Genomic DNA, 23464 nt, shown 5'->3' on the forward strand with positions numbered 1-23464 from the left:
AAGCCAAGTGAATGTAGAGTTGAGATCGCCTCTAGGCGGGTCTTTTGTAACAAGGGAGACATTAAATACTACTTGCATAACAGCAAATAATTCTTCCACAAGATAAAACTGACTTTGAAGAAGATGATTTTTAAATACTGTATGTCTGTTTATAGACACTGCAACACGTGGAAGTAGAGACATTTGAAGTGATGGCGAGCAGAGGTCTCGGAATTCAGTGACACCTGCCTCCGTGGCGATAAAAGACCAGTATACTCTCGCAATCCTCAAATACTTTCAGAAATAAAGCTTTTTATTAGTTTTAATGTGGGATTTATACTCGTAAATCATCAGTTTTTTTAGAGTATGTAATCTTGAAAAATAGATCCGGATGCCAAAGAGTGACGAGCATGATTACTGTCTCTTGGTTGCGCTTAAGTGTCTGCGGCGCCGCGTTGACATGGCCAACGAGATGGACTATTAAAAGCGTGGACGAGTTGAAAAAGTTGCTAAGACGTATGAATACATATTGAAGTACGAGTAAGTTACTGATGGCGGAAACACAATACGATGAGATACCTGGCGAAGTGTCCAAGTTGAATTAATCCTATAGATTTGCAGAAAAAAGGACTTTGAATAACAATGAACTTAGACTATGAAACTTTTGCAGTTTAGATTGGGATGAGGTGAAGATACTGAAGTAGAAGAGGATAAAAAAATCTTGCTCCCTTGTCAGGTTTTACGGTCCTGCTGACAGTGAGGTCATTAGAGACAAAGTAGAAGAGTATTAATGCAATGTGATTCATCCCCGCAAGACGTGAATTACTAAACACTTGTGAGACCAATTTTTGAGAATTGCTAGTTATTTGTAACCCTTACCAAGTCGAGTTAATAGATGAAATAGATAAGATCTGATTAAGAGCGGAGCGTTTCGTCATGGGAACGTTACTGAGTGCGAGACATGGAGTTGCGCATGAAATTGCACAGGCAGGCGCTGCAGGAGAAGCGTTGCGTATCTCATAGAAGTTTGCTGCTGAAATTCTGAGAGTGCATGCCGCAAGAAGAGTTGTGCAATATATTGTAATAAAGCAAACAGGGTACCGTCTGCCGCTCCGGAATTGTCAGGGCGTCCAGATCTCAATCGCCACTTGCTCTCAGCTGTATCTATGTAGAGAAACTACAGTAGATTCGATCAATCTAAGTCTGCTCAGCGTCAGATCAATTCAGATTGGGATATCCCCTTTTTTAGGGCCAGAGTACTTGACTCACTTCTGCCACACAGGATCATTGTCCATTGTAGTCTTAAACCAACTGTTAGTTGTTTACGGTATTCAATCAATAACTTGTTTAGCATAATTTATGTCTGGTTTAATAAAATAAACGTTGTTAGCAAATTTTACTTCATTCTCAATCATTTATGTAGTCCCTACAGGATTACCTTTCAATATTCATTCCTCTCATATACATCTCGCGAAATGACCACGACGAAAAGTTAAGAGGTGATATCAAGGCTTATAGACAGTCGTTCTTCATAATAGGAAGATACCCGTAGTATGCACCATTCGCGAATGGAACAGGGAAGGCGTATTAATAGTGGTACCGTAACCACTGTCCATTACACACCGTAACGTACCTCACGGAGAATAAACATGTGTGTTCCAGGTCGTAATAATTAAAATGCAGTTACTCACGGAGGTTTAATGTGGGCGGTAACTATCGCATGGCGAAGAAACTTGGTAGATATCCTTATGCGTTAATGTGACACCGATCCACGCTGGAAAAAAATTGTTTCATTTTCAGCCTCCACGTGCAAATCTGGCGCTATGCAGCATCTCCTCGACTTCTTAAGTGCTCGTATTGAAAATTTGTCAGTGGCGGTTAGTAATAAGATATACGTCGTTATGGCTTTCTCACTTGACTGATCTTTTCTCCCTACGTCCGGTTCCTAATCCATTACATAGGGAAGTATTTCTATACGTCTTTCTTGAATTCACAGCTTCAGATTTGCATCTGGTGGCCGAAATTGGAACAATTTTTTTTTTCCAGTGGAAATCTGTTCCGAATTAGCACATTAGACAGTTTTGATACCATACAATAATTACAGCCCGCACTTGACCTCAGTGAGTGGCCGCGCTTTAATTATAACCACACGGTAGATATAGGTGTAGATAACTGGAGAATGTCAAACCATCAAAATAATATTCATCGAATAGAAAGACTTCTGAGCATATTTGTCACCGGTAAAATACGTAACAAAAGCATCTTAGCTCTACGTTCCTCAGATTCGAATTCTGCTAGAAACGCAAATGTCTTTCTTAAAATAGGCCCATATGGCTCATAGATATCTCCAGACTCTTGCAACAGCTTGCATTGCAGCTGAGGGAACCCAGTGAACGTTTGTTTAACTAAGATAGCCGACAGTGTAATTTTTTCTGCATCATATGTAACATCGAATTCGCAGTGTTTCATTAGTAAGTTCTAGCAAGCACAATAAGTTTATATCGTAAATGAAACATCCATAAAATACTTCACAAACACAAGAAAAAATCAGAAATCGTAAGAAACACACCAGTTACGGAAAATGACACCTAAGCAATACTGTGATGACATAATATAGTGCCACGAAGCCGGCCGAAGTGGCCGTGCGGTTGAAGGCGCTGCAGTCTGGAACCGCAAGACCGCTACGGTCGCAGGTTCGAATCCTGCCTCGGGCATGGATGTTTGTGATGTCCTTAGGTTAGTTAGGTTTAACTAGTTCTAAGTTCTAGGGGACTAATGACCTCAGCAGTTGAGTCCCATAGTGCTCAGAGCCATTTGAACCATTTGAAGTGCCACGAAATTTAAAATGCTTAAATTATGGAGCTCGCGACCCCATTGATGGATAAATTTTTTTATTATAATGACTAAATTGTTCCACTTTCTTTATAATTATAAGGCGATCGATTTAATGCGCCGTTCTCGCTGATCTTCAAGCCATGTAATCGTTATAACAGTAATTCGTCAGTTCACTTGAGAATAGCAGGTTGTGATTTACTGAACTGACGAGTTACTGAGGTACCGCATGGCCCGAACAGGAACGAGAAGTGAGCTTGAAATATGTTGCTTTGTATTCTTGGTGGATATCCTGCTGTGAAACAAAAATCACTGTCAGTGCAGTTGTAGAGATCCTGACAAAAGTCAGAAAGAATTAACGTACATCTTCAGGGTAAGTAATTACTAGTTTCGTGATTCGCACAGAGATCATCTAAGGGTCGAGGCTCCTTCTGAATATATGCAGAAGTCAAGCTTCCTGTGAGAGTTGTTCCAAACAATTCATCACCGCCCTTGTGTTTGGTGACACAAAGCCCAGTGCCTCCAAGTCCGGTGAGCGTCAACATTATCACTGTCTGGAAATATCTAAAAAAAATAAAAACAAAAAAATAAAATAAAGAAGCCGGCCGGAGTGGCCGTACGGTTCTAGGCGCTACAGTCTGGAGCCGAGCGACCGCTACGGTTGCAGGTTCGAATCCTGCCTCGGGCACGGGTGTGTGTGATGTCCTTAGTTAGGTTTAATTAGTTCTAAGTTCTAGGCAACTGATGACCTCAGAAGTTAAGTTGCATAGTGCTCAGAGCCATTTGAATATCTTTTTTTTTTAAAAAAAAAAAGAAAATAAAGTCATTGTAAAGTCTACGTCTTCACGTCTTTAGGCAGAGCTACTTGACTGTAGCATTTGTCGAATTAGCAACTCAAATTATTTCCAACAAAGTTGCTGATAAGATAGTACGTGCGAAAAAGAGAGTAATTTTACAGAGAATGTAGGAAGTGCCAAAAAGGACCCTCTTGAGAGAGGATTTCTGCGTGCCCAAATGATGTATTTTCTTTTGTCGCAACACACCACGCGAAGAAATTAGTGCACCTGGAAAGACGGCGTCGATTTTGACCCGATGATAGCATATGCCACCTGGGGGATCATACACTCCTGGAAATTGAAATAAGAACACCGTGAATTCATTGTCCCAGGAAGGGGAAACTTTATTGACACATTCCTGGGGTCAGATACATCACATGATCACACTGACAGAACCACAGGCACATAGACACAGGCAACAGAGCATGCACAATGTCGGCACTAGTACAGTGTATATCCACCTTTCGCAGCAATGCAGGCTGCTATTCTCCCATGGAGACGATCGTAGAGATGCTGGATGTAGTCCTGTGGAACGGCTTGCCATGCCATTTCCACCTGGCGCCTCAGTTGGACCAGCGTTCGTGCTGGACGTGCAGACCGCGTGAGACGACGCTTCATCCAGTCCCAAACATGCTCAATGGGGGACAGATCCGGAGATCTTGCTGGCCAGGGTAGTTGACTTACACCTTCTAGAGCACGTTGGGTGGCACGGGATACATGCGGACGTGCATTGTCCTGTTGGAACAGCAAGTTCCCTTGCCGGTCTAGGAATGGTAGAACGATGGGTTCGATGACGGTTTGGATGTACCGTGCACTATTCAGTGTCCCCTCGACGATCACCAGTGGTGTACGGCCAGTGTAGGAGATCGCTCCCCACAACATGATGCCGGGTGTTGGCCCTGTGTGCCTCGGTCGTATGCAGTCCTGATTGTGGCGCTCACCTGCACGGCGCCAAACACGCATACGACCATCATTGGCACCAAGGCAGAAGCGACTCTCATCGCTGAAGACGACACGTCTCCATTCGTCCCTCCATTCACGCCTGTCGCGACACCACTGGAGGCGGGCTGCACGATGTTGGGGCGTGAGCGGAAGACGGCCTAACGGTGTGCGGGACCGTAGCCCAGCTTCATGGAGACGGTTGCGAATGGTCCTCGCCGATATCCCAGGAGCAACAGTGTCCCTAATTTGCTGGGAAGTGGCGGTGCGGTCCCCTACGGCACTGCGTAGGATCCTACGGTCTTGGCGTGCATCCGTGCGTCGCTGCGGTCCGGTCCCAGGTCGACGGGCACGTGCACCTTCCGCCGACCACTGGCGACAACATCGATGTACTGTGGAGACCTCACGCCCCACGTGTTGAGCAATTCGGCGGTACGTCCACCCGGCCTCCCGCATGCCCACTATACGCCCTCGCTCAAAGTCCGTCAACTGCACATACGGTTCACGTCCACGCTGTCGCGGCATGCTACCAGTGTTAAAGACTGCGATGGAGCTCCGTATGTCACGGCAAACTGGCTGACACTGATGGCAGCGGTGCACAAATGCTGCGCAGCTAGCGCCATTCGACGGCCAACACCGCGGTTCCTGGTGTGTCCGCTGTGCCGTGCGTGTGATCATTGCTTGTACAGCCCTCTCGCGGTGTCCGGAGCAAGTATGGTGGGTCTGACACACCGGTGTCAATGTGTTCTTTTTTCCATTTCCAGGAGTGTAGAAGTGCTGATAATGATTTCTACGTAGTTTATTTATTTATTGTTCCGTGGGAGCAAATTAAGGAGAAGTCTCCATGGTCATGGAAGGAGTCAATACATGAAATTATAACACGATATTAGAAACAGATAAAATGAAATATAAAAAAAACATATTCAGGTGACAAGTCGTAAGTTTAAATGAAGAAAATCAACAATGTATCACTGGAATTTGCTTAATTTTTTAGCTCTTCCAGGAGCTCCTCGACAGAATAGAAGGAGTGAGCCATGAGGAAACTCTTCAGTTTAGACTTAAAAGAGTTTGGGCTACTGCTAAGATTTTTGAGTTCTTGTGGTAGCTTATTGAAAATGTATGCAGCAGAATACTGCACTCCTTTCTGCACAAGAGTCAAGGAAGTGCATTCTACATGCAGATTTGATTTCTGCCTAGTGTTAACTGAGTGAAAGCTGCTAACTCTTGGGAATAGGCTAATATTGCTAACAACAAACGGCATTAAAGAAAATATTTACTGCGAGGGCAATGTCAGAATTCCCAGATTTTTGAATAGGGGTTGACAAGATGTTCTCGAACTAACACCACATATAGCACGAACAGCCCGTTTTTGAGCCAAAAATACCCTTTTTGAATCAGAATAATTACCCCAGAAAATAATACTATACGTCATAAGCGTATGAAAATATGCGAAGTAGACTACTTTTCGTGTTGAAGTGTCACTTATTTCAGATACTGTTCTAATGGTAAATAAAGCAGCATTTAGCTTCTGAACAAGATCCTGGACATATGCCTTCTAGTATTACAGGTGATTCAAAAATATTTCTGTTTGCTGATGACACCAGCTTGATAGTGAAGGATCTCGTGTGTAATATTGAAACAGTAACAAATAATGTAGTTCATGAAATGAATTCGTGTCTTGTGGAAAACAATTTGATGCTAAACCACAGTAACACTCAGTTTTTACAGTTTCTAACTCACAATTCAACAAGAACCGATATTTTGATCAGACAAAATAGGCATATGATAAGCGAGACGGAACAGTTCAAGTTCCTAGGCATTCGGATAGATAGTAAGCTGTTGGGGCTTTCCACAACAGCTTACTATCTATCCGAATGCCTAGGAACTTGAACTGTTCCGTCTCGCTTATAATATGCCTATTTTGTCTGATCAAAATATCGGTTCTTGTTGAATTGTGAGTTAGAAACTGTAAAAACTGAGTCTTACTGTGATTTAGCATCAAATTGTTTTCCACAAGACACGAATTCATTTCATGAACTACATTATTTGTTACTGTTTCAATATTACACACGAGATCCTTCACTATCAAGCTGGTGTCATCAGCAAACAGAAATTTTTTTGGATCACCTGTAATACTAGAAGGCATATCATTTACATAAATAAGAAACAGCAGTGGCCCCAGCACCGACCCTTGGGGAGCGCCCCACGTAACAGTGCCCCATTGGGACTGAACATCACTACCACTCTCAATATTGCGGAGAATTACCCTCTGCTTTCTGTTCTTAAAGTAAGAGGCGAACCAATTGTAAGTTACCCCCCTTACTCCATAATGGTCCAACTTCTGCAGTAATATTTTGTGGTCAACACAGTCAAAAGCCTTCAACAGTGCCATAACGTCTTCGATAAAGAAAGGAATCTTTTATATACTTTTCGTCTACTGCAGTAACAAAATTCTGGAAAATAGCATTGGAAATTGAAATGTAGCAGAAGGGATAGGGTAAAACTAATCTATTGATGCTTCTTCCAATCGGAGATTACGATATTCATATCGCCTATTTTATTTACTCAAAGGAGACTACTTTTAGTTCATTGTACATACATACACTTAACAACAGAACTCCTTTTGCTCATAAGAACTTGCATTAAACTCTTTAATAATGAAAATGATAAAATATTCAGGGAAGTATCCAATTACAAAACTTTTCGTCATTGTCAGAATACAGACAAACTACAGAATTAAGATTTAACGACCTTTGGAAGTAAAAACGTTTGGTTCAGTAGAGCGTGCTTGATGTAAAATAACAGATAATATGTTAGCAATATTTTATATACAGCAACATTACAATAATTCGTATTTTTATACCTGTCATTGTTATTGTGATTATGTAACTTAGTATCGCTACATCGATCGATACCCTAAATTATTTTGCTGTGAAGAACTTTGCATATTGTCATCGATATTTTCTTCTCGAAATTCATTAATTAACTAAACTGTAATCGTATTTCCACGAAAAGTATAAAATCAAAAATTTAAACAAGAGCACTGCATTATTTTAATACTGTTTAAAACGAGAGAGACAACGGTAGCGGAAGTATTGATTCAGTTTTCAGAGGCGATGTCTGTATTGTTTGGCTCTGTAAACTGACTCGGAAAATATAATTACTTTCAAAACTCTAAAACTTGTGTCAAGCCTGTTTTTCCTTGAGTTATCACTGGTCTTGCAGCTAAATAAGAGGATACCGGGAAATCAAGATTTCTGCAGCGAAGGAAAGGAGTTACATTCACACAAGACGAGACCCAGTCACATGCCCTAACTGCGGTCGCGTTTTAAAATATGCGTACTATTATCCAAAATAAGGTGATGTTGATGGGAACTGCTACTTCCCACTAAGGGACAATAGTTCTGCACACTAACAACTTAGACTAATGTCTTGTATCAGTGAAACAGAAACGTGATGACTGGGTGTTGTGTGATGTCATTAGGTTAGTTAGTTTTAAGTAGTTCTAAGTTCTAAGGGACTGATGACCATAGATGTTAAGTCCCATAGTGCTCAGAGCCATTTTTTTAGTGAAACAGAAAACATACTAAAATACAATAACTGCATCGTACACAGTATAGACGTAACGTACATGAACGCCACTGAATGGGGAAATGAAGTTTATAACAGGTGGAAAAAAACATAATAGGAGTTTTATGGTGAGCTGTAGAAAACTTCCACTTGCATTTTAACGCTCAGTCCGCCTCTTCCTCCCGAAGTCATGAAGGACGGATTTATTCGATTCAAAGTGATCGATAGCAGAGAACACATATAATTGAACGTCTAAAAGCGTCCATGGAATTACGCGTGTACTTACTTTCCAAATAGTATCAGCAGAAGTCACTAATAACTAAGAGACAAGCCTTAGTCACAAAGCCTGAGGTGCAATGTAGTACAAACATCCTGAAGTGTCTGCGCCCGACGGATAAAGACAAAATCCAAAGAGGCCGATACGAAACAATCAGATACGAGAATGACAATGTTATGTGACTAATATGACTTCTAAATGGAGTTGAGAATTTAGATTGGCCACTTGATAAGCAGTTCTATGTCTAGTAAAATACGACGAAAAAATTCTTTCATCCTATTAAACAAATACCAGTTGAACTGGAATGCAATGTGAACTTTTAAGAACACGTATAGGGAATATTAACCTTCTGACACGGATTAGCTCACAGGCTTGTGCATACAACAGACATATCTCAACTACCAGAAGATTCTGTATTTATAGATTACACCCCGTAGAGAAAGATGATGTAATATCATGTTCAAAAATATCCGAACAACCTGAACTGCATCCGCTGGGTTTGTATGCAGCCCACATAGTGTAATTTTCTTGCAGATCGTGTAATCCCTTTTGGGTGAAGTCGTTTGACAACACAAACTCGCTACCAGAAGTGAACCCAAGAGGACACTGCTCTTATGCTAATCAGTCCATACGTAAATTACTGTAATACAACGATGCCGTAAACTTCACAAAACACGTTATTATGGATGAAACAGTCCTTAACATTTCTAATTTTAAATTTATTACAATAAGTGATAATTCAATAATGTTACAAGTCACACTGACATGTTATACAACTAATACCTGTAACTGTCTCAACTAATGGTCGTGGTCGTGTGGTAGCGTTCTCGCTTCCCACATCCGGGTTCCCGGGTTCGATTCCCGGCGGGGTCAGGGATTTTCTCTACCTCGTGATGACTGGGTGTTGTGTGATGTCCTTAGGTTAGTTAGGGTTAAGTAGTTCTGAGTTCTAGGGGACTGATGACCCTAGATGTTAAGTCCCATAGTGCTCAGAGCCATTTGTCTCAACTAAATCATACAGTAATCGTTAAACTAATTTTTATACAATAAGAGATTTTGATAGAGTATCTGAACTCCCTTCTACGATAATTCGAAGTAGTCTTGCTTTCTCAGTCAGGGACCATTATATCCAAAGGTTAAAGACTTAGTAATGCTCAATATCGTAGCTCGGTAGGCCATCCAGGTTGCTGCTGCTGTTGACGTAATGTTTAGTTTTTTTGTGAATATACGCGGAAATTATGGGACTGAACAGTATGTTAACTAGGTTTCTGTACTCGCATACTCCAGTGTCACATGGTTGATAGTTCCGTAACTCAGGGCTGCAGGAAGTTCGTGGTATCTTGCTAATTCGTGGCGATCTGGATATGATTGTGATATCGACACTTTATATTTGATCAGAATACACTTTCGTCATAACGTTATCATGACAAGTTGCAATTAAATTGTAGAGTGCATATTTTATAATTTCTGTTCGTTTATTCAAAAAGGATAATAATAAGAGAGGAATAAATCATCAACAATATATATTACATTACCGAAAAATGTGTGACGATGCTCAAGAATTTTTCGGTTCTACGCCTGTAGAAATCTACATGTTGAGAATTAACGGTATCGTCCATCTAAACTTAAAATGCATTATGGCGTTGCAGTCGAACAAGGAAATGAATGTATTGAACAGGCTGTAATACTCTTCCAGAGAGTCAGCGGTCTCGTCCAGTGCAGTACATCCTGCGTTATGATAAAATCATGAGCAATCGAGGTGCGGATTTTAGTGGTACTGGTATTTCTAAGGTCTGGGTTCGGATCACACTTCAGGTGACAATTTTTAGCAGGCATAAAAAAATCTCTTCACGTCTTGTAATACAATGTGAATAAATAAGTCTAGAAATCCACATTAAACAAGATGTCTATTTGCTACCGACTGTAACATAGTCTGCGTAGGATGAGTCACGATGGAGATGTACTGCGTTACCAGTAATCTTTCCTACACCATAAATTTTATTTTATTTATTGGACCATTCGTCATGTAAAGTCACGGGCTACTCACTACGTATTCTGTTTGGAACTGAGGTGTCAAAAATATTTTTGCTGGACTTGGGTTCTAACTCGGATTACCCCTTGCGCGCGATATGACGCCTTCGGGAGGATACAGCTCTATCATTTCGATGTTTCCCGAATTCTCCAAACTCCTGAACGTCTCCACGAAAGGCACGGGTCTGGGTTCAAATCCTGGAGAGGCAAAACTGTTTTAGTCACGTCATTTCACATTCTAACATGTGTGCACCTATCTGTTGCTGAAAAATAATTTTTATTTTTAATCTCTCTTCATGTGTGTCAACAGTAACAATAGGTGCCGGTTTGGACACAGAATTTACGTCACATCGAGTCAACTTCGAGAATACGTCTCCCAGTTGTCAGTGAAAAAGAATTCGATATTTAACGTCTCTTTGTGTGTAGTGAATGGTGACGATATAGGTGGGTTTCAATTCATAAAAAAACTGCGATAGTTGGTAAGTTCAAATCCTGGTCAGAAAATAACTCATTACTAGGGAAAGAATTCGTTTTCCTAACATTTGATTTTGCTTTGTTAACGATACGATTAGGTACTGGGTTCGAATCCTCGTCCAACACTAAAATTTATGTGACGTCACTTCAAGTTTAAAGACGTGACCATTTTGTTCTTTGTGAATGAAACTATATTTAACATATTTCATGCATTGTTAACAGGGACAGTAGTTGTTGGATAGTATTCCCAGTCCAGTAGTAAAATTTCCGTCATATAACTTCAAATTCGGACTAGCTGATACTGACCAAAAGTTAGATGTTTGCAAATCTCTGTGTCCCTCGTCAACAATGACGATGGCTCAGACATGACAGGTATCTTTACTTAGCATTGGGTATAGGTGTTGTGTTTGAATCCATATCCACAATAACAGAGTCCATCAAGTCATTTAAAGTTCAGACATGTACACCGCCAGCTGCTTCTAGATAAAAACGACGATAGGTGACTTTCGAATGGCACGTAGACCCAAGTACCACGAAATTACCAAGTGCAATGAAAGTACCATTGATACGTTGTTGATGTAGAGCACTTGGCGTTGTTAAAGGCGATTTTATAATGGTTAGCTCATTAGCCAGTTTATTGAAAACCACTCGCTACTTGAACAATGGTTATTACATTGCTGTAAAAGCTTTTGCCAGTTAGAAGTTCTGCAGTATTCTGGGAGTCCCAGTGGATACGCTGCTGGCCAAAAGAAGTGCTTTTATTCGACTTTATTTACACACTGAAGAGGCAAACACGACTCACTCTGTTGACGTTGGCCGGCACTGACGCGTCTCCCATTTGGGAGAGGAGATACGTAGGTGCCCTGTGGTGATGGTGACAGGCCACAGGACGGCCGGCAGCCTGCCGGCCGCGGTGGCCGAGCGGTTCTAGGCGCTTCAGTCCGGAACTGCGCGATTGCTACGGTCGCAGGTTCGAATCCTGCCTCGGGCATGGATGTGTGTGATGTCCTTAGGTTAGTTAGGTTTAAGTAGTTCTAAGTTCTAGGGGACTGATGACCTCAGATTGTAAGTCCCATAGTGCTCAGAGCTGTTTGAACCATCTGAATGGCCGGCAGCCTCATTAGGCCATGGCCGTGACGTCAGTGGCGCTGCGTGTTGTCTTGCGACGGCGTTCCTTTGCTGCACAGCCTCTCCTTGCGACTCAGTCCCGCACACGTTTACCGTGACTGCTGTGCATGGGATGCGACCCGTTGCCCTCCAGCAGGAGTCGGATGGCAGGTCCTCAGCGCTGAATCACCTAGTCTCGCAAGGAGCTCATTTCTGGCGGCAGATAGCCCAATCCGGGCTGCACTAATGACTGCTGCTGGTGGCGCTCAGTTGCCTCGTCGTCCGGCACGGCCCTGGCTCGTGAAGGTGTTGCTGGACTCTGACGTACCACTGCCTCAAAATTCAGGACTACTTACACGGCTCTGGTGTGCATTTGTTACCTCAAAACTTGGCTCCCAGCCACGTGGCCTATAAGAAGAGTCTTGCCCTGGCGTGGTGACATCGACCAGCCCACTGCGGCTATTACAGGTGTGTGGTGTAGTTCCCCGCTGAGTGCAGTTAGGCTATCTGGCAGTCCTTTTGCGTACATGTCATTCTCACCCATACGTCGCCACACTATGGGTACCAGCCCAAGGCTGCTTTTGTAATACTTCACTGTGGCATTACTTCACTGTGGCTTTCTCACCACTACGCAGTGTTAAGTAGTGTCTCAACGTTGTTGGGCACAAATCGCAAAGGAAAAAGGTCTCAAAATCAAGTGAGCATTTCATTCTCCATAATATTTTGAAGAAGACAAAAAGCCTGTGGAAAGTTTGCCAGCTCACCTCGACTCCCAAACAAAAGCAAAAACGCATGGATACCTGCCACGGCTTGATTGAAATGCAACATGCGGAGAATTCTTTCGTGCAAAAATCATCACAGGCAACGAGACTTGTTGTTCTCAGTACCAACCCATAACAAAACGACGAAGTGGAAAAATTCACACGAAGGCTCAAAATTTTGACGACGTAACCGACATACAAGCGAATAAGACACGCGAGTTGATTAGCATCCCAAAGTAGGACTTTTCCGACAATTTTAGAAATTTATATGAACGTTATCTGCGTTACACTGAAGTTGAGAGTGGGGGGAAAGACTGTCTACAAGGGGCGATGAAAAAGATTCCGTTCAAAGACCCCACAGTCCAGAATCGATATGGCAACCAGGCGAAATAGCTGTGAGCATTGAGGCAACCATCCCACCGATGAACTAGGCTGAAGACAGCGGTTTGGTAAAACAGTGTGTCCTGCTGCGTGAAGATGTCCATATCTGCCTGCTGCACATCCTCATTAGACGAGAAGCGTCGGCCCTTTATGGCCAACTTTAAGGGACCGAATGCGTGATAATCGCATGGGCAGAGATCAGGATTACATGGCGGGCTCTCGAGTGTCTCTCACTTGAGTTGGTGTAACTTCTGTGTTGCGACACTTGGGATACGGGGACGTGCGTTACCATGAAGCAGCCGCATCCCTTGTAGCATATGGTTTTTGATGGACGTATTGCCCCATACACATTCTTCCTTCTCTGATCGAAATCTACCCGTGTTTGTCCTCCGGGGGCCAAGACGCATTTGGTAATAACGTCGCCATTCTTCACGTTCCCACATTCACCGCTCAAATGTAAAAAAGGACACGAATGCCACACTGGTCCATTGCGTGCATGTCACTGATTATACAGGGTGCTCTAAAATTCCTCTTACAAACTACTAGTACTTGTAGAGTGAACGGAGTAGACAATATTTTGAATTGTAGCTCATGTCCAGAAACGTACCGTTTCCATGTCACAATCCTTTGAAAACATGTTTTCTAGGTACGTAAGCAACAGGGTAGTCATAGTGAGAGGCTCTTACGTTGTGTCGGTTAATGTCATTTGACGTCTGTCCTACCTCTCTTATCTGGTTCGAGCCTCATTCACGTATGTGCGAGTGTTGGAGCAACATGGTTGAGTACACATTTGCAGAATATACCAACAGGATCCTTCTGTATGGCGAAGCTCACGATAATGGAAGAGATGGTCATCTCTTTTACCTAGACCGTTTTCCATAAGGTTCGTCGCGTCCCCTTTTTGCCACAACTGCGCGACGGCTTCGAGAAAGGGGCACCTTTACCGTCAGCAGGCGTGACTGTGGTGCTCCAAGAAGATTCCGCACAGCTGAACTGCGAGAACTGTGAGAACTGCTTAAGTTCCCTTTTGGTTTCTTCAGATATTAGTGAGTGAAGTTGTAAAATAAGTTCAAAAATTGCTCTGAGCGCTATGGGTTCTGATAAACCAGAAATGACCCATGTTGAAACACCCATATTAGTACGTGGTGTAGCCTCCGTGGGCGACAATGCAGGCGTTGACGCTGGCATCCAATAGATCGCGCAGCTGGCGAATACTGCCCTGGGATACGTTATGCCACCATGTCCGCTCCACCTGTTCACGTAGTTCTGTAGGAGTTGTTGGTTAACGAGTTGCTCAAGTTACTTCTCGTCCCATCATGTCTCACAAGGGCTCAACTGGAGTCTAGCTTGGAGGTCGTACTGGCCAGGGAGTTGAGTTTCACGGACAGTGTATGGGAGAATATTATGCACTTGGAACATCACCTTCCTGTTGCAAGAACGGCAAAAGGACGGTTTCAAAATCAAATGGCTCTGAGCACCATGGGACTTAACTGCTAAGGTCATCAGTCGCCTAGAACTTAGAACTACTTAAACCTAACTAACCTAAGGACATCACACACATCCATGCCCGAGGCATGTATCAGTCACACGGTTCCAGACTGAAGCGTCTAGAACCCCGTCGGCCACCCCGGCCGGCTGTAAAATAAGTGATGTACTGGGTCATCTCTAGTAAATTACGTGTAAATGTTATCGCGTTACCGATATGTTTCCAAATGATTGTAGGTTACGTTTCCGGACAAGAGTTCCAGTTCAATATATTATGTATTCAGTCACCTCTACAAGTCCTAGAAGTTTTTGAGGGAAATTTTAGAGCACTCAGTATACCAACATCGGAGTCGCTCTATGTTGCATAGCTTATACGCTACAGCAAAGCCCTCTAACGGATACTTTTTAATCGCTCCTTACAGAACGCCTGAAGCATTAAAACACCATCTGAAAGCTTTGGAAATGTGATTTTGTTCCGTCCGACGGAGGCTCATTGTCACCTAGACATATCTTCACAGCCCCAAACCAGTAGTTATAAATACTTGGGCTTCCAAGCCTTTGAATTCAATCTTTACGTCGTAGTACACCAGCTATGAGGTGTAGCTTGTGATACGCTGCTGCCGTTCGCCAAGATGACGTCCTCCTTCGAGTATGCTACTTATCTGCCCTACCAGACTCAAATGCTGTAAACTGCCGACCACGCAACCACTGATGAGTGGGCTGGAAGACATCTACCTACTGCTTGCAGAGCCGAACTCATGGTGCTCGACACACTGCACACCTGTCGCATTATTCAGGATGCATGCTAATTGTTGTCCAGTCTCGAAGTTCTTAGGACTGACGGGGTACATCGCAACGTTATTGCGGTGTCCACAGACGGTCAGCGGGAGTTTACGGCAGAGGCTCGCAGCCCGCCGGCACGGCAGCCCTCGCCAGCCGCAAGGTGAAGGCCGCGCAGCGCGGCGCCGCTCTGCTATGCTCATTACCGCGCGCAGCGGCCACGACGTGACGCGCGGAGCAACGAACCCGCCACGCCCACGCCCGCAGCTCAATGGGTCCCGGCCGCAGTGACGGCCAGCTAGCTCTTTCTTTTTCTGGCCGCCGGCACACTGCGAGCGACGAGAAAAGCACTCCCGGCTAATGCTCTTGCTTCAAACACGAGCTCTAAATAGAACATGTCCCGCGATACAGCTTTTCTTAAATCCCACTTTTATCTCAACCTCGTGTGGAACTCGCAATTTGTTTAGATTTATCCTGTCTCCGGACTAATTGCAGATCTTGAGACTTCTTGTTATAGCTCGGCGTGTTCTTTTGTTAATTAGGTCCCTCACTTCTTCGTAGGCGTTTCACCTGTGTCGCTCTACTTCTATAAGGGACGATCAAAATATTTCCGTTCGTATGCCATTAAGTCCAGAATCGGTATAGGACTCAGGCAACACCGCCCTGAGCATTGAGGCAACCATCCCAACAACGTACCAGATTGAAGACATACGTGTCCTGCTGCGTGAAGAACTCCGTAAATGTATGATGCACATCTTCGTCCGACAGGAAACGTCATGCCTTCAGGGCCTTTCTTAAGGGACCGAAGGTGGGATAACCGTGTGGGAAGAGATGAGGACTGTGGGGCGGGTGATCGAGTGTCTCACCCAAAGTTGACCGTAATGGATGCGGCTGGTCTCTAAAATTGATTGGCATCTTGTGTCGACTCGCGACCAGCATGGAACTTGGCTCACCATTCCAAAAGTCGGTTTGCTAAAGGCATTTAATATTTTTTTTCAAGATTTGGGGCCACAGTCATAATATATTTCTTTAAAGTCAGTACCGCCGTTAGACTCTTTTTCATTTGGGCTGTTACATTTACACGATCATGATTTCGGCTTTAAAGTGCCATAATCAAGTGTTTTAATGTTATACAGTGCTGTCGTGTTTAAAAAACACTATTAGACTCATTGTCTATGGGTCAGTATTTCTGGTAAAAGCCTACTGCTTTGTTTTATAACTGAATATGCCATCTTAGGCACTGTATACCGTTTAAACACTCGATAATGGCACTGTACAGCCGAAATCATGATCGCGTAAATGTAACACTGCAAAAAAAAAAAAAAAAAAAAAAAAAAAAACAGTCGAATGGCGGTGCTGACATGTTGCTCCATGCCCTTTCTCCCCTCTTCGATGGAGATCTACAGATGTTTGTCCTTCGGCAGTCAAGAAAAGAATAACACCACGTTGGTCCTGCTTGAATGCGGTTGGTGACAACGTCGTCATAGTTCACGTTTCCGCATTTACTGCACGTACGTACGTACGAATCCAATACTAGTCGCTTGCCTAAATGTCTGTGTTTCTATACACGCTTCGGAGACGTGCTGCGTTGCATACAGGATGTCCCAGAGAACACCGACAAGCTTTAGGGACAGATTCTTTACACCAAAACAAGAAAACACAATATTTAGCAAACATAGGCTCTAAAACGCATACCTTAACAGCTACGAGCACTTGTTCATCTACGATACTATGAAACACATCTCTTCTACTTCAAATTCTTTGCTTCCCATATTTTGAGGGGAGTTAGTATGGACCAAACAAGAAAGTAAGCACGGGGTCTAAAATGCATACTTTAAGAGCTATGAATACTTGTTCGGTAGAAGAGAGATGTGTTCCACACTAGCGAAGATGAACAAGTGATCATAGCTCTGAACGTATGCGGTTTAGAGCCCGTGTTCACTAGTCATTTTTCCCAGTTTTTGTGTACGAAACCTATCCCTAAATCTTGTATATATTTTTTGGCGTACTTTGCATACGCTGCAGCAACGTCCTCAAAGGGAAGCTTTTTGATGGCCTCTTATAATAATCTATGCACTGCTGGCCACAGAAAAAATGTAACATCATTAAAGGGGCAAGCAAAAACGTCGAACTGGCGTGGAGTGCTTCGGCATGCAACTTTTAACACGCCAGTACAACCGTAAAGAGTAGGTAGCACGAACACGATCTATTTTATTTACACAAGAAAAGATTACGCAGCCGGTTTCTCATACAGTAGTCGTTCTTAAACGTTGTTTGGTTGTGGACAGCTAATGATACGCTCGTATAAATAGGAAAAATGTCTACCTCTAAGTGTCGGATTTCGATAGTCACAGTATTGTAGCCTATTGACACTGTTGTTTATTTGTTCCGCGTTATTGCTGTCGTGTTGGTCAGGATCCCACGACCGTCATGCTAATATGGAATAGATGCATTCAAGACGGCCACACTCAAAGCCATCCAAGATTTCAGCTGTCCAACGTGACTAGTGGAGACAGACGTACGGTTCGCTTGTTAGTGCAGCATCGTACAACCACGTCACGCACCATGAGTCAGGAAATGGGCTTCTTTGCAGTAAGACGAGTATACGGAAAGTGGTCCGCCGTCTGAAGCACGACGCACTGTCAGCTGGGAGACGGTTCTTGCGGGTTCCCTTGACGCGGCTGCAGAGGAGACGCACTAACAATGCTGAGTCGAAAGACAACACTGGAGCACGAGCGGCCACTTCTTAGACGAGTCCCCACCCTCGTGCAGCGTAACGATGAGTGTAACCATGGAACATGCCATATTGCGTTCATCATAGGCTTTCATCTGATACCATGGTATTCGGGCATGGGTGTGTGTGTTTGTCCTTAGGATAATTTAGGTTAAGTAGTGTGTAAGCTTAGGGACTGATGACCTTAGCAGTTAAGTCCCACAAGATTTCACACACCACATAACACGTATAGCCCTTAAATTTAGTAGTAGGCATTTTATTTGTGATGTGTTATTTATGACCAGTGGCTGTGCCGTCGAAGTCTTCGTAACATAATCTTTTAACAATACAATTCATTGAAAACATCTGCTCGTGGGATGAGAGACTGGTATTCCAACACTGTCCTGACACTACAACTGATAAACCCTGGATTAGAATCCAGCCAGTATGGAATGATGTAACCGTATCGGAACTCAGTTGCACTCGATGCCCATCCGAGCTAGAGTCATTGTTACTGGCAGAGCTGCCAGCTCTGTGCACTGATTTCACACACCATGTAGCCCCAGATCACCTACAAATGAAACCTTGTATTCTTACTACTATAAGGAATAAGCGCAGTAAGCAAAATTTCGTTATTTACCATGCCTCGTTTTGCATCTTTAATGGACTGCGAGCTGGCGAGGTGGTTAACACACTGGACATTCTCTGTGGAGGATCTGGATTAAAATCTGATTTTCATTTGTTTAGCTTAAGTATAATGTGACGGTATGTGGCAAAAGGACACGGCCGATTTCCTTTACCATCCTCTCCTAAGCCGTACTTGTGTCCAGCCTGTAATGACGTCATCGACGGGCCGTTAATTTCCACCCTCGTTTCTTTTCTGACACTATCTGCATTCTTTGAATTTGGGGCAGCGATTTACTTTCTTTCGCCATTACCGGTGATTAAGACTGCATTGAACAACATGTTGTCTCAATTTGAGAAGGTGTTATTTTGTGCTAGTATATCACGCCTGCAACGCACTATATTCATCACAAAAAGACCGCGTTAAATAATGTATTGTATTCTAAGTTTCTGCTGGGGTAAAGAGAGGTAGAAATTTCGTATGATCCTGGTAATTTTTCACTACTAATGAACTAGCTAATGTGGTAGTGATAAATGTAATGTACAGTACTCAGGGATTAACTCTACAGATACACCTACTGCCACTGTATCACTACTGAAAAAAATTATTATTGGGCATTGGTGCCTCATAAGTTGTTTCCAGATGTAAACAAATACCTGTCATTTCTTTCATGCAAGTTGCGAGCGACAGGGGAATAAATTGTTTTACTTTTTTATTTCTGTACCACGGAAACACAACGTGCCCGAAATTTAGGTGCCATATTAAATGATACGTAATGAGATTACACCACAAGTCTACCAGGTAAGTCAGCTTTCATAAACTCGAGGAAAAATGAATTTAATGTCTGAACTGTGATGACATCAGTATATAAATACATCGAGTAATTTTTATTTCATAAATTAATCATATTGGGTGCACAGAAAGTGGAAATACCGTTATTATTAATTTTCCAAGATGCAGCCAAATGTCACTCTGTAAGGGAATAGAAACAGGTAAGTCAAGCGAAACAAACGTATTAATTCCCAAAATAACCACGACTAAACGAATTTCTGGTTGTGATTATGGAACGATAGTACTCACTCATATTTAGCTGTGGGTCAGCTGACTGAAGAAGTTCACAGCACCAGAACCGCAAAACTTCTTCAGCATTTGAAAATCTTCATATTTTAGCCTGTAAACTGGAAATGGAGTTATTCACGGTAGGATACAGCGAACGGAACATAACTGCAAATCTATTTAGCGTTAGACGATTGAGAAATTCTGAATTTTAACATACTATTAGACTGAAGAGTCAAAGAAACTGGTACACCTGCCTAATATCGTGTAGGATCCCGGCGAGCACGCAGCAATGCCGCAGCACGACGTGTCATGGACTCGACTAATGTCTGAAGTAGTGCTGGAGAGAACTGACACCCTGAATTCTGCTGTGCTGTCCATAAATCCGTAAGAGTAGGAGGGGGGGAGGGGGTGGAGATCTCTTCTGAACAGCACGTTGCAAAGCATCCCAAATATGCTCAATAATATATCTGAGGAGTTCGATGGTCAAAAGAAGTTCAAAGTGGTTCAAATGGCTCTAAGCACTACGGGACTTAACTTCTGAGGTCATCAGTCCCCTAGAACTTAGAACTACTTAAACCTAACTAACCTAAGGACATCACACACATCCATGCCCGAGGCAGGATTCGAACCTGCGACCGTAGCGTTCTCGCGGTTCCAGACTGTAGCGCCTAGAGCCGCTCGGCCACCCCGGCTCAAAGGAAGTGTTTAAACTCAGAAGAGTGTTCCTGGAACCACTTTGTAGCAATTCTGGAAGTGTGGGGTGTCGCACTGTCCTGTTGGAATTTCCCAAGTCCGTTGGAATGCACAATGGAGATGAATGGATACAGGTGATCAGACAGGATGCTTACGTACATGTCACCTATCAGAGTTGTATCATGACGTATGAGGGGTCCCATATCACTCCAACTGCACACCCCCACACCGTTACAGAGCGTCCACCAGTTTGAACAGTCCCCTGCTAGCATGCAGGGCTCATGGATTCATGAGGTTGTCTCCACACCCGTACACGTCCATCAGCCTGATATAATTTGAAACGAGAATCGTCTTACCAGGCAACATTTTGCCAGTCATCAACAGTCCAATGTCTGTGTTGACGGGCCCAGGGAAGCGTAAAACTTTGTGTCCTGCAGTCATCAAGGATACACGAATGGACCTTCAGCTCCGAAAGCCCATATCGATGACGTTTCGTTGAATGGTTCGCACGCTGACTCTTGTTGATGACCCAGCACTGATATCTGCAGCAGTTTGCGGAAGGATTGCACTTTTGTCATGTAGAACGATTATCTTCAGTCGTCGTTGGTCCTGATCTTGCAGGATCTTTTTCCGGCAACAGAGATGTCGAAGTTTTGATGTTGTACCGGATTTCTGATGTTCACGGTACACCCATTAAATGGGCGTACTGGAAAATCCCCACTTCATCGATAACTCGGAGATGCTGTGCCCCATCGCTCGTGCACCGACTATAACGCCATGTTCAAACTCACTTAAATCTTGATAACCTGCCATTGTAGCAGCAGTAACAGATCTAACAACTGCGCCAGACGTTTGTTGTCTTATGTAGGCGTTGCCGGCCGCACTGCCGTATTCTGCCTGTTTACACATCTTTATATTTGAATACGTATGCCTATACCAGTTTCTTTGGCGCTCCAGTGTGTAAACAGGTAAGGACAGTTCACGCAACCCATGCACTGGTTGACATCGTCGTGATGTCCTAATGATGCCATTCCTCGATGATAAATCTTTTGCTATTTCAGGGTACGGCAGTGGCTGTATCCAGATGACATTATGTTAATAGGTTATATTCTGAAAGGGCATTCTGCAGCGTACTTCGAGTTCAGCAGCGTTTTCCAATCTAACACTATTTCTTGATTATCACTAAGTACAGGGAAACGGGACGCCTTATAGCTGGATGCTTCGATCACTTACTTGAAATGTTCAGATGTTTTCACCCGTGTCTTCGTGTCGTCGACTTACGTGGTTCTTCCGTCTTACAACAAAACTTTGAGTGCTAATGTCTCTTGACTCGCTTATATTACCTTTTTCCAGTTTTAACCTCTCAAAATATGTGTATGATCAGCCTGGATCGAGTTGTGGCAATGACTCAATTTTGAAAAACAAAGTGACCTACCTGTTTTTCTCCCCCTGATCCTTCATTCACGCATCCTCACTAAGAATCTTAAGGCGTATAAATGTAACATAGTAATGCCCTATATCATCACTAATTGAGTACGAGAATCTCACTATGCCATTCAGAAAGATTGTACCGTTTCGAATGCATATCCAAAGTGGTTTCTGATGTGAAAATAAAGACTAGTACGATAAAGTTGTTCAGGTATATGTATAGGTTACTATTTACCAGAAACAACAAACAAACGCATTGTTGACATTCCCTGCTCCCTTAACGGATCGCACTCCAGAAAACTATGCAGTGCTTCTCCGTCTGAAAAGAGAATCCTAACATACATACATAATACATGTCAACCAGAATACATTCATATCCGAGCAATCGTAGTATCTGAGTGCCTCCCGGAAATCCATGGCTCGATTCCCAACGGATGACTTAGTTTAGTGATGATTTTGACTCTGAAAATAAGAAGCAGCGCTCTTATGGTAGTCAAATATTTCATATCTGTATTACCCAGGTTTCCTTTTCATCTTCCAGTTCTTTCGCTTATATGATATGAGGTTTTGTTTATCGTAAAAAGTATAGCTAATAAACAAAGTAACAAACAGGTTGCAAATTTAGTCTCTGCATAGTATTCTTAATTTCCAATGAAAGAATGTTAATCAAAGTGTGTGTATGTAAAACCAACATTTGCAGCTTTTTCTGTTGGAATTGTCTCGGAAATTAGTAACAAGGTTGACTGGTTTTAACTGGTAAGCGGCATAGTCACAACTGAAGAACCGGAAAAACAGAATGCATATAATTAGCATAAAAAATTTAAAATAAAAAAGAACGGTACTTATTGGCGTTACTCTGTAACGACCTGAATGCATATGTTTATTTGCATTCAGGTCGTTACAGAGTAACTTATGATGGTGAAAATCACATCATGACAAACTGTCTTTGTTGCTTCTGCATCACGCTTATGCCAATGAGGTGAAGGATAACAACAGGGGGCCCAGAAGCATATTCGGTTTACGTAATTTAGGAGAACCAGATAAATATAAAATAGAGATGTGAAAATAAAATGACAGTACTTCTCATTACCAGAAACAAATAATTAACTATTTAGTTTTTATTAGGACAAGCCTACAACAACCAAAAATGTCACAAACAGAAACTCATCATCTCTTGCAACGTCAGTTGAAGGACATATTGTTGCACTGTGGTACCAAATCTACATTAAACATCGATTGTAACAGAACCACGGATAACCTTCAGTTAATAACGCCAATACGTGTAATGTCCGACTGCTACTCTGAAAAGAACTTTTCTCCGAGTCATTTCTAGTTTAAACATGAGCACATCTCGTTACTGTTGAAAGAAACCAATATTTAACCTCCATCTAGAGGACAATGGCTATAGGTGCTGGGTTCGAAACTTTGTGAGGCAAATATTTTCATTTCGCCATTTCAGTTGGAATTACTCACTGCTGGTGAATAAATTCGTTA

The sequence above is a fragment of the Schistocerca americana genome, chromosome 1 (assembly GCF_021461395.2).
Source record: "Schistocerca americana isolate TAMUIC-IGC-003095 chromosome 1, iqSchAmer2.1, whole genome shotgun sequence".
Classification (NCBI taxonomy): domain Eukaryota; kingdom Metazoa; phylum Arthropoda; class Insecta; order Orthoptera; family Acrididae; genus Schistocerca; species Schistocerca americana.